Genomic DNA, 11,663 nt, shown 5'->3' with positions numbered 1-11,663 from the left:
ATTAAAATAATAACGACGATAGTAATAATAATCATTTTAACAATAATACTAAAATTCAGTTGACTATAACTTCTAATCCGTTCATCGAAACCATTCGATATCTAAATGAAAAGTTCTTAATTTTTCGCTATCTTTTCAATGACATGCATATCATATACCCTATCTCAGTAGCATATGTATCTAATTCAGGATTCAACAAACCTATCTAAGGACAATATCGAATGTACAAGCATGCATAATCCTATATACTCGAGCACTAGTCAGGGATACACTATTGATATATAAAAGTTAAGTTATGAGTGCTCACGTATCAATATTGAGATTCAATATTGCAGGAAAGTACGTAGACGCAACGGAGATGATAAACACTAGATTGACCTCACGAGCATACCCATGAACCATACCCATCACCTCCATAGCTATAACCCATAATTTCCTTAGCTTCGACTCATTCAAAAAACTATTTTGAAATCACTCGGACATCACTCATAATTATTAAAGTAATATATATATAAATCGATTGAGAGAGTTTAGAGAAATATATTTTCAAGTTTCTATGAAATAATGAAACCTATTGAATTCTATTTATAATAGATTTTTGAATTATTAAAGTGAATTATTAAAGTATGAATTATTAAAGTATGAATTATTAAAGTGAATTATTAAAGTATGAATTATTAAAGTGAATTATTAAAGTATGAATTATTAAAGTGAATTATTAAAGTATGAATTATTAAAGTTAAAGTAAAGTAAAAGTAAAGTAAAGGTAAAGTTAAAGTATAGTAAAAGTATAAAAACTATGTATGTATAATACGCGTATAAATATATATAATATTAATTTAAATCGTTATATATATTTAATGAAATAAAATATAAATATCGTTATATTTATTATACTGGTTAAGTAATGAGTTGTCAAAAGTGATTCTAGATATTTATAAAAGTTATATACGTTTTAATAATAAAGTTCTTTTTAAACTGAAAACGTTTTTGTACGTTTGAAAATAGATTAATAGAATATTATGGAAACCAATTCTCCACTAACTTTTGTCTAACTTTCGTAAATGACACTTTTTGTTTTTATTTATAAATAGCTTTACAAATTATTCTGAATATCATTAAGAGGAATAGATTTTCTCAAATCATAGTGGACCTCTCAACAGAGACTTGTAATCATAATTCAATGTTTCTGATAATTCAATCATTTAATATATATTTTTTTTAATTTCGTCAAAAATCATATTGAAACAAATACGTTCGTGTAAAGTATTATACGTTTAATACTTTATTAATATTCTCAAGTTATAATATATATATATATATATATATATATATATATATATATATATATATATATATATATATATATATATATATATATATATATATATATATATATATATATATATATATATATATACATATCTATTTATATATAACGGTTCATGAATCGTCGGAATTTGGTCGAGGTTATAATGAATGTATGAACACAGTTTAAAATTCTTGAGATTTAACTTAACAAACTTTTCTTATCGTGTCGGAATAATATAAAGATTAAAGTTTAAATTTGGTCAGAAATTTCCGGGTCGTCACATGGTACCTGGGCTGGTGCAAGTGTTCAAGTCTCGAGCCAAAACTCATTTTAACACAACAAATGAACCGTAAACACTTAAAATGCATACCATACGTCGTTGATAAGGTAATTTAGCGAGGAATACAACTAAACACATATCACCAATCAATTCTAGCATTTACAACAATCAAAATCGCATTAAATGTTCATCTTTAATGATACTCAAGCTCATAAATGCAACCAATGATTCGGAAACCAAATGCACACATATAATACGCCGTTTCGTAGGTAATTACGCATACAATACAACTAAACACTTACAATTGACATTGCAAAGCATTCAATGCATAAAAAATCCATTTTACTTCTATCAAACCCTAACTCAAAATCACAAATTTAGCAATGAAGTTTATGGAGTCTTTCCATGTCAACCTACACATCAAATTGAAGCTAGTGATACTAGTAACACATTTAATACATGCACTTTTAACATCTAACAGCATTTAAGCAACCAAATCACAAAATCAAACACACCAAATTTCAAGTTCATGCTAGTTACTTAAAATAACAAGATCGACATACAAATCATATGTTCATGTTAGACTTGAGCCATAGACACTAATTAACACTTTTATAAGTCAAAATCATCAAGAACACAAAATCTAGTGTTTTTAGAAAGTTACCCAAATGAGATGTAATCGGTATGGATTCGAAGAGAAAGATGCAAAGATTCTAAATATGTAATTTGTTTGAATTGATGCTTGCTAGATCTTGAATAGATGATGAATCTTTGAATTGGTGTTTGAGAGAAAAAGTTGAAGTATTGAAAGAGAGAAGGAGGTGAATGAATGAATGAGAGTGAGGTTGACCACTTTGACCTAGTCAAAACTTTGGTTATTTGGCAACATTGGTCCCTCAAGTTTAAAGCGGGTGCGTGAATTACCTAAACGAGATAATTTAAAAACGCGTATTAACGGAAGATGTTATAATTATATAACGGTCTTTAAATAAAATAATCAAAAAGTAAATGGAAAAAGACGGGATGTTACATCACGCGTATCTACAACGAACCCCGAGGTTATATCGTACGAGCCTTTTTTTTATCGCGACGTACTGTCAGTGGACAAAGAAAACACAAAGCTACTAATGCTATCCCTAGCGCGCGCAAGAAAAAGAAGATCATTTTAATAGATGAAGAATCTGAGGCCTCTCACCATGAATCCAACCCGCAATCCTATCATGATGAAACTGATGAGCAAGAGATCAGTTTAAAAACCTTTAAGATAGTACGTTTTCATTAGCTCCCTTTTTCTTTGTGCACAATTACTTCTACTTTTATATTATGTTTATATGCGTAATATTTACTTGCGGAGCCCATGTTGTTGATCTCACAGAAGAAGAATATCATGAGATGGAGTTCAACCAGGACAAGCTTGGTTCCCCATACTTACATCCCAGCCTGCACACCAATTAGTCTGAACTATTCGACACTCAACCCAATCCCATCAAATCAATCCGCATTGATCACATTGTCGAGCATCTTGATGTCACTGCAGCTGTAGCCTCGGAACAATTTGAAAAGCTTGATGCCATCATGCCTAATGATGTGCGCCATGAATTTGGCAAGCTTACTATAGGTGGCTCATGCAGTGTGCATACTCAACAGGGTTATCTGTTTATGTGCTCCATGCTCAACCATTTGTCATTTGAGCAGAATTACGAGAAGACGCTGTAGTCTGAACGCGTGAAGCTTGAAGTTGAAAAATCAGTGGTAGCTGATTTGAAAAAAACCAATTTCGACATCTCTTTTGAACTCCAAACTGCCATGGAAACAACGAAAGAATTGGAGAAAAAACTTGCTGCAGAAACTACTGAAAAAGAGAAAGTAAATTTTGCACTTGAGATTGCAGAAAGCAAACTTGTGAAAATCGATGAAGAGCGCACCAAGGCGCTAGAAGAGAAAACAGCCGCATAGTCTAAGTTTGTGAAGTTACAAGAACATCTCCCAGAACTCAGCAGCAAAATTCTTGATTCCCAAATTGACGCTGAAAATTTGAAACGTATGTGGCTTGCACCAAAATCCTTACTGCGTGCCAATTTTTGAAAAATTGAAGGTGGCGGTTCCAATTCCAGATGTGCTACCACAAGACGTTGCGAAGTTGGTGTGCCCCATGGAACAAGATCAAGCCGCATATGAGATTGCGAGTGATGTCCTTGCGAAAATTGACATTCTAGAGCTTGTGGAGATCAGCAAAAAGGAGCATGTGACAATTGAAGAAATTGTTGCATTGAAGTTATAATAGTGTTTGTTTATCGCGAAGCTATGTAATTTACTTTGTATGTTGGATAATATAAAGTCATTTGCAACTTATCTTTATATTATTTTTATTTTTTCATTATCATAAAAGCATTTAAACAATTTGTTATTGTGCACATAACAAAAATGTATATGCGTTAATTATTCCTTGCGCAATCCACTGCGCTTAAAACTTAAATCATCTAAGCAGGCTTTAAATCAATACTTAGAAAAAACTAAATCATTAAAATATATTTCGCAATGTTTCTATAGTGATGTGAAAAGGTGAAAATATTGAAATAGTGCGTTCAACCACTTAACTTCTACATTGCACAAGAATCTTTTATTTCCATATGTTGATAGAAATACAAGTAAAAGATTAAACTTAAATCCGTGTGTTATCATTTGTGCTTTTACTGAGGTTTTCTACTACAAGATTATTTACGCGTTCCTCCGCAATGAGAGTTTGATCGTCCCCATTTACAAACGAATTTTCAAACAAATTCTCTTTTGCAACTGAAGTTTCAGTAGGTTCTCTAGCAGTTTCAACACTTGCCTTAAAATTGAATGAGCTTGGATGTCGGAAATCATATTCGTCTGACGCAGTAGCGCCTTTTCTGCTATTCTGCATATTTGCTACTGTCATCATTTCTTCCAATTAATTCAGAGTCTTGCAAATCTGCAACAAAAATTTAGAACATGATTATTATTGAGAATTTGATTGTTAACAAAATTAGTTAGTTTCCACAATCTAATCCATTATTTTCGAGAGTCCCACGGATGGCGCCAATTGATCGAGCCTAAATTCAACTATACTAATCGAATTTAGTTCGAGTGCAATAAGATTGAAGATTGAAGCTTTTTTGGAAGTTTAAGGGACCTTATGATTGGTTTCCATTCATTAAGAATGGTCAATCACCATGTCCCGGTCTTGATTATACCTTATGAGACATGTAAAGGAATTATGCTATCTCATGAAAATTCACGGGTTCAACAACCTTTAAATAAAGACACAAGACTTCTATTGATAGTTTTCAAATGATTGCACGTAGCATTGTATAAGCGCTAATCTATGCGGACTTTGCTCCATCTTTGTAATTATTTACGCGCAGATCAAATACTGCGGTTTTGCATTTTGTTATTTCCGCAACTTTCCAACTTGCTGTTTTCTGCGCAATTCTTATAATATTGCGCATAATATGTGTATATTTACACATTCATCAACTATCGGTGATGGAAAAAAGGTATAAGAACTAACAGTGATTTTTGTTACAAACTATCTTGACTATCCTTGATGTTCCCAAAAGACACAGATAGATATGTGGAGATGTGAGCTAAAGTTACAAAAAAATTGTATGATAAACTTATAAATTTGCACATTATATGCATAAAATATATTCGTAATTGTAATATAGAATTAGAAGTTTAAAAAAGTATACCCAAATTAGATTAGAGAGATAGAGAAGTTAGCTAAACTTGAAAAGAAAAGATCAATGTGGAAGGAGTCGAACCTTGGTTCGTGAGCAAAATAAGTTTTTAGTTTACAAGCTCTTGGTGATTTTAGTGTCATCCAACATCATTTTGGTTAATTGAGATTTATGTGAAAGCAAGAGTGGGCTAGTTATACTTAACAACGGGTTCGGAAAGTGTGGAGTACACGCCTGTAAAAATTGACTAGACACTTTCGTGAATATAGCGGGGTCAAGGGAGTTGCGCCCCCTTGCGGGGTCCAAGGGGCAACGCCTCTGGCGAGGTCCGAGGGGCAGCGGCCCTGGCTAAGGAAAAGGCACTGCAATCTATATTGAAACGTTGCCTTCTAACTGGTTTTCCCGCCAAAAAGCATGTATGTTTTATAACAGCTTTTCTCGCCAAATTGAAGGGTTGTATCCCTTAAATTTTAACTTCCGAATTAATATATCTGTTTTGGCATATTTCCTTTCATTCATACGAAAAGATACAGAAAATAAACTCTCACATACGCTTTGATTTGAATCTTCTTGCCTGGAATTAAATCTTGTTCTTGTCTTATCCCGATTAGGATTTCGTGATACCCGAGGCTTGTAGGATCGAAATACTTAATCGAGAAAGTGATTACATGATTTAAGAACGAAATGGATTATCAATTACAGCCCTATTTTCTAACAAATCGATTAAGTATTCTATTGATAATCATGTCTGGTGAATCGGTAAAAGAGATTACATCAAAGTTTACGAATCTGGATAAGTTTGAAGGTGTTGATTTTCGAAGATGGCAACAGAAGATGCGTTTTCTTCTAACTACATTGAAAGTTGTTTATGTTCTGTCCACCCCCGTGCCAGAAGTTGCTGAAGATGCAACAGTGGATCAAATCAGGAAAAGAAACAAATGGGATAACGGTGACTACATCTGTCGTGGCCACATTCTTAATGGTATGTCTAATGCCCTTTTTGATGTTTATCAAAATGTAGAAACTGCAAAAGAATTATGGGATTCACTTGAATCCAAATACATGGCTGCAGATGCTTCAAGTAAGAAGTTTCATATGACTAATTTCAATAATTACAAAATGGTGGATTCAAGGCCTCTCATGAAACAGTTCCACGAAATTCTTAGAAATTTATGACAGTTTACACAACATAATCTAAAAATGGATAAATCCATTTCAATGTCTTTAATTATAGATAAACTACAACCATCATGGCAAGATTTTAAACACATGTTAAAACATAAGAAGGAAGAATTTTCTTTGACTGATTTGGGAGACCGCTTACATATTGAGAAATCAATACGGGTTCTAGAAAGTGGTAAGACTAAGGAAAAGGACGTTGGATCATCCTCTATTAATATGATTGAGTATGGTAAACGTGGGAACAAAAACAACAAATAGTTTAATGGAAAGAAACGTAAGTTTCAAGGCAAAAACGATGGATCCAACAAGAAGGATAAAAAAGGCTTGTTGGATTTATGGCAAACCTGGTAATTTTAAGAGAGATTGCTGTGTTGGAAAGAACAAGGATGGAGCAAGTGGTTTGGGTTCGGGAAACGGGTATAAGGACCAAGTTCCTAACCAATGTCAGAATTTTGATTGTATAATAAATTCTGTTCAGAATTATGTATCACATATTTCTGAAGCATTTTATGTGGAGGATGATGACATTGCGTGGTGGATTGATTCCGGGGCCACATGTCATGCATGTAAAGATCGTTGATGGTTCAAGTCATTTCAATCGGACAATGATGTGCTTCACATGGGAAACGAATCAATCGCTCCTATTTTAGGTCGTGGAAGTGTTGTTTTACAATTCAATTCTGGAGAGACAATTACTTTAAATAATGTTTTGTATGTACCCGGATTGAGAAAGAATCTGAATTCCAATCCTATATTGAATAAGTGTGGTTACAAACAAGTATCTGAATCCGACAAGTATATCTTGTCGAAGGGTGGTATGTTTATTGGATTTGACTATTATAATAATGGTATATTTATGTTGAATCTCATGAATGTTCCTGTTGTTGATAATTCTACTTGTATGATTAGTTCTAGTTCTAATGATTCCCGTTTACGGCGTGCACGTTTGGGACATGTAAAACATAGAAGGTTATATGACATGTTTAAAAATGATTTGATTCCTAATTTTGACATGAATTTGGAAAAATGTAAAACTTGTATGTTAAATAAAATCACAAGACAACCTTTTGGAGACATAAACAGGACTTCCGTGACTCTAGAACTAATTCATAGTGATCTATGTAACTTTCATGCTACACCCTCTTTAGGGAATAAGAAGTATGTTGTCACTTTTATAGATGACGCGTCTAGGTTTTGTTATGTTTATCTTTTGCATGATAAAGATGAAGCCTTAGACAAGTTTAAAATCTATAAGACTGAAGTAGAATTACAACTAAATGGTTTAGTTAAGACTTTACGCACTTACAGAGGTGGTGAGTATTATGACCCACATTATTTTTAGTCTGTAGGGATTATTCATCAAACAACAGCTCATTATACACCACAACAAAATGGTGTAGCTGAGAGGAAAAATAAAGCTCTTAAAAAAATGGTTAATTCCATGATGTCCTACTCTGGTTTGAGTGAGGGGTTTTGGGGAGAAGCCATGTTAACGGCTTGCTATCTTTTAAATAGGGTTCCTAACAAAAGAGGAATAACAACTCCTTAAGAACTTTGGTACAAGAAACGACCAAACTTGCATTATTTGCAAGTTTGGGGATGTCGGGCTGTTGTTAGACTGCCCGAACCCAAAAGGAAAACTTTCGGTGAAAGAGGTATTGATTTTATCTTTATTGAATATGCCGAGCATTCAAAGGCCTATAAGTTTTTGTAATAGAACCTAATGATTCTGTGTCGGTTAATACCGTTAAGAATTAAGAGAAGCAATCTTTGATAAGGCTCATTTTACATCAATACCTAGACCAAAGGACGTGGTTTCTTGTTCACATGAGACTAGACAAGGGGTTCACTTGGAAGAAGCTCCAAGTGAGATGCTCGAACCTCAGAGAGGTAGTAAAACAAAGATACCTAAGTTTTATGGTTCTGATTTTCAGCTTTACTTAGTTGAAGGATCAAGAGATTATGTTGAATCTCAATTCTCATACTGTTACAGTATAGAAGAGGATCCTAGAACCTTTGATGAGGCTATGAGATCTTGTGATGTTGCCTTTTGGAAGGAAGCGATACGTGATGAGATGGACTATATTTTGGAGAATAATACCTGGGTATTGTCTGATTTACCACCGGGATGTAAACCTTTGGGAAACACATGATTCTTCAAGAGGAAGATGAAGGTCGATGGAACCATTGACAAGTTTAAAGCTAGATTGGTTATCCGAGGCTTTAGACAAAAGGAGTGTATTGATACCTATGCTCCGGTTGCTCGTATCACTACTATTAGGTTATTGATAGCTCTTGCGGCTACTCATAATCTAGTGATCCATCAAATGGATGTCAAAACGGAATTCTTGAATATTGATTTGGAAGAAGAAGTGTATATGAAACAGCCAGAAGGTTTTGTTGTGCCAGGACAAGAGAATAAAGTGTGCAAGCTAATTAAATCATTGTATGGGTTGAAACAAGCACCCAAGCAGTGGAATCAAAAGTTTGATGATGTTGTGTTATCCAATGGTTTTTAATTAAACCAATCTGATAATTGTGTGTATAACAAATGTGATCAATCTGGCCAATGTGTGATCATTTGCTTATATGTTGATGACATGCTGATCTTTGGCACTGACCAAGATCAAGTTGATAGACGAAAACATTTTTGTCTTCGAAGTTTTCAATGAAGGATATGGGAGTGGCTGATGTAATTCTTGGGGTAAGGATTAAGCATGATGGTAAAAGTATTACGATTACACAGTCTCACTACATTGAGAAGATATTGAAGAAATTCAGTCGTGAGAGCTGTTCTCTCGTAAGTACTCCCATAGATCCGAGTTTGAAACTTATGCCTAATTCGGGTGAATCTAAATCCCAACTTGAATACTCTCAAGCTATTGGTTGCTTAATGTATGCCATGACTAGTACTCGACCGGACATTGCATATGTTGTTGGGAAGTTGAGTAGGTTTACTAGTAATCCTAGTTTTCATCATTGGGATGCTATAAATAGAGTGTTCAGGTACTTGAAGCGTATCATACATTATGGTATCACTTATTGCTGGTTTCCTTCAATCATAAAAGGATATTCGGATGCAAGTTGAATTACCAACATCGAGGATCATTCATCCACGACTGATTGGATATTCCTACTTGGAGGAGGTGCTATATCTTGGGCTTCAAAGAAGCAAACGTGTATTACAAATTCAACTATGGAGTCTGAATTTGTTGCTTTGGCTGCAGTTGGTAAGGAAGCTGAATGGTTAAGGAACTTGATTTATGAGATTCCTTTGTGGCCAAAGCCGATATCTCCCATCTCTATTCATTGTGATAGTTCTTCTACTGTGTCTAAGGCATATAGTCAAATGTACAATGAAAAGTCGTGACACTTAGGTCTTAGACACAGTATGGTTCGTGAGTTGATCACTAATGGAGTAATATCTGTTGATTTTGTGAGATCACAAAAAAATTTGGCGAATCACTTGACGAAAGCATTAGCCCGAGACTTAGTGCACAAGTCGGCTATTGGTGTGGGGTTGAAGTCTGATTAAAGAGAGATACCCAATTCCCTTCTAGTACAACGCTAGGCGATGAATTCAATGTGAAAAGCTCACTTTCTGAAGATTGAAACACATGTATGTTATGATACAAGGTATATGTTTAGACCTGCAAGTTGAGTTAGGTTGAAGTTTTACTTCTTAATAGTTCTTTTAAAAAATTGCATATGCAGGTGCAAGATGTAAAAGAACTACCAATGTGAGCATGAAGCTTTGCTACTTCAAAGGAGCTTTGGACTTAGCTGATGATATATTCACTTAAGGATTGAGACACATGGCTTATAATAGTGTCAAGTTTGTATTTGAGACATGTAAGAAACTAATGTGCATATTATTTTCCCATTTTCAAATGGGTTGATGGGTTCAAACGTTACGGCACCCTGATTCTCGAATTCTTGAGAATAATATACTAAGTGAAAATTCAATTCCTAGAACATTTTCATTTATGCATTAGTTTGTCTGTATGTTCGTATAATTTAGTAAATCAAGGATTACACTAAAATAGGGGGGGGGGGGGGAGGATTTGTTGGTGATTTTAGTGTCATCCAACATCATTTTAGTTAATTAGAATTTATGTGATACCCGAGACTTGTAGGGTCGAAATACTTAATCGAGAAAGTGATTACACGATTCAAGAACCAATCAGATTATCAATTACAACCCTACTTTCTAACACAAGCTTAGCTACATTAGAGCTCCATATATATTGTGTAAAAAAACAAATATATATATATATATATATATATATATATATATATATATATATATATATATATATATATATATATATATATATATATATATATATATAACTTCATCTGTGGGTAAAGAAAAAAAAAACGAAATGTCAACTTTTTTTTAAAAACTACAATTCCTAAAATATCATATGACCACAAAATCCACGCCAAATAGTGTAGAGATACAATTAGTGGCGGAAGCAGGAATTGTTTTTTACGGGGGGCATAATCTTTTTTAAAAGCGTAGCAATTTTTTTGAGCAAAATATGGAGGTTTTCAGCAGAAAATAGAGGTTTTTGTGCAAAATACGGAAGCTTTGAGGGCATAATATGGAAACTTTTGGGTAAAAAAAATTCACTGGGGTAAAATTGAAAAATTCAAATTTTTTTGCACTGAAGATTACAAATCAATGAATGCGGGCGCTCCACCCTCACATATTTCTGTCCATAGATACAATGTATTCTGTCAACTTTAAACGAAATATAATAATGGCAAATGCGTTTAGCTCGTTTTCTTTTCAAAAAAGCAAATTGGGCGGCACCGATAGATCGTAGCCAAACATCAAATAAATAGCGAGGCCGAGAAGACTCAAAATGAGTGTATTTTTGAACTAGGCGATATGATTGCAAAAAATTGATGGGTGAGTGAGGGGCAAAATGCGGAATAAAAGGCAATCACATCAACATGAATGAATTGTGCCATAGTTGTATTTACTAGTATCTTTGTTTTATGTTATGCTTTTAACCAAAGTAAATCACAGATCTAAAACATGTTGAAAATTTGAAATTGGCAGCTACTAATGATTCATTGGGAAATTATAAATAGTAAATGTATTAACTTCAAACTGAAATACGTGAATAACATACATATTCTTCGGTCAGTGGCGGAACTTGGATAATTTTTGTAG

The sequence above is a fragment of the Rutidosis leptorrhynchoides genome, chromosome 3 (assembly GCF_046630445.1).
Source record: "Rutidosis leptorrhynchoides isolate AG116_Rl617_1_P2 chromosome 3, CSIRO_AGI_Rlap_v1, whole genome shotgun sequence".
In the NCBI taxonomy this organism is placed as follows: domain Eukaryota; kingdom Viridiplantae; phylum Streptophyta; class Magnoliopsida; order Asterales; family Asteraceae; genus Rutidosis; species Rutidosis leptorrhynchoides.
Note: the sequence above shows the minus strand (reverse complement) of the source record.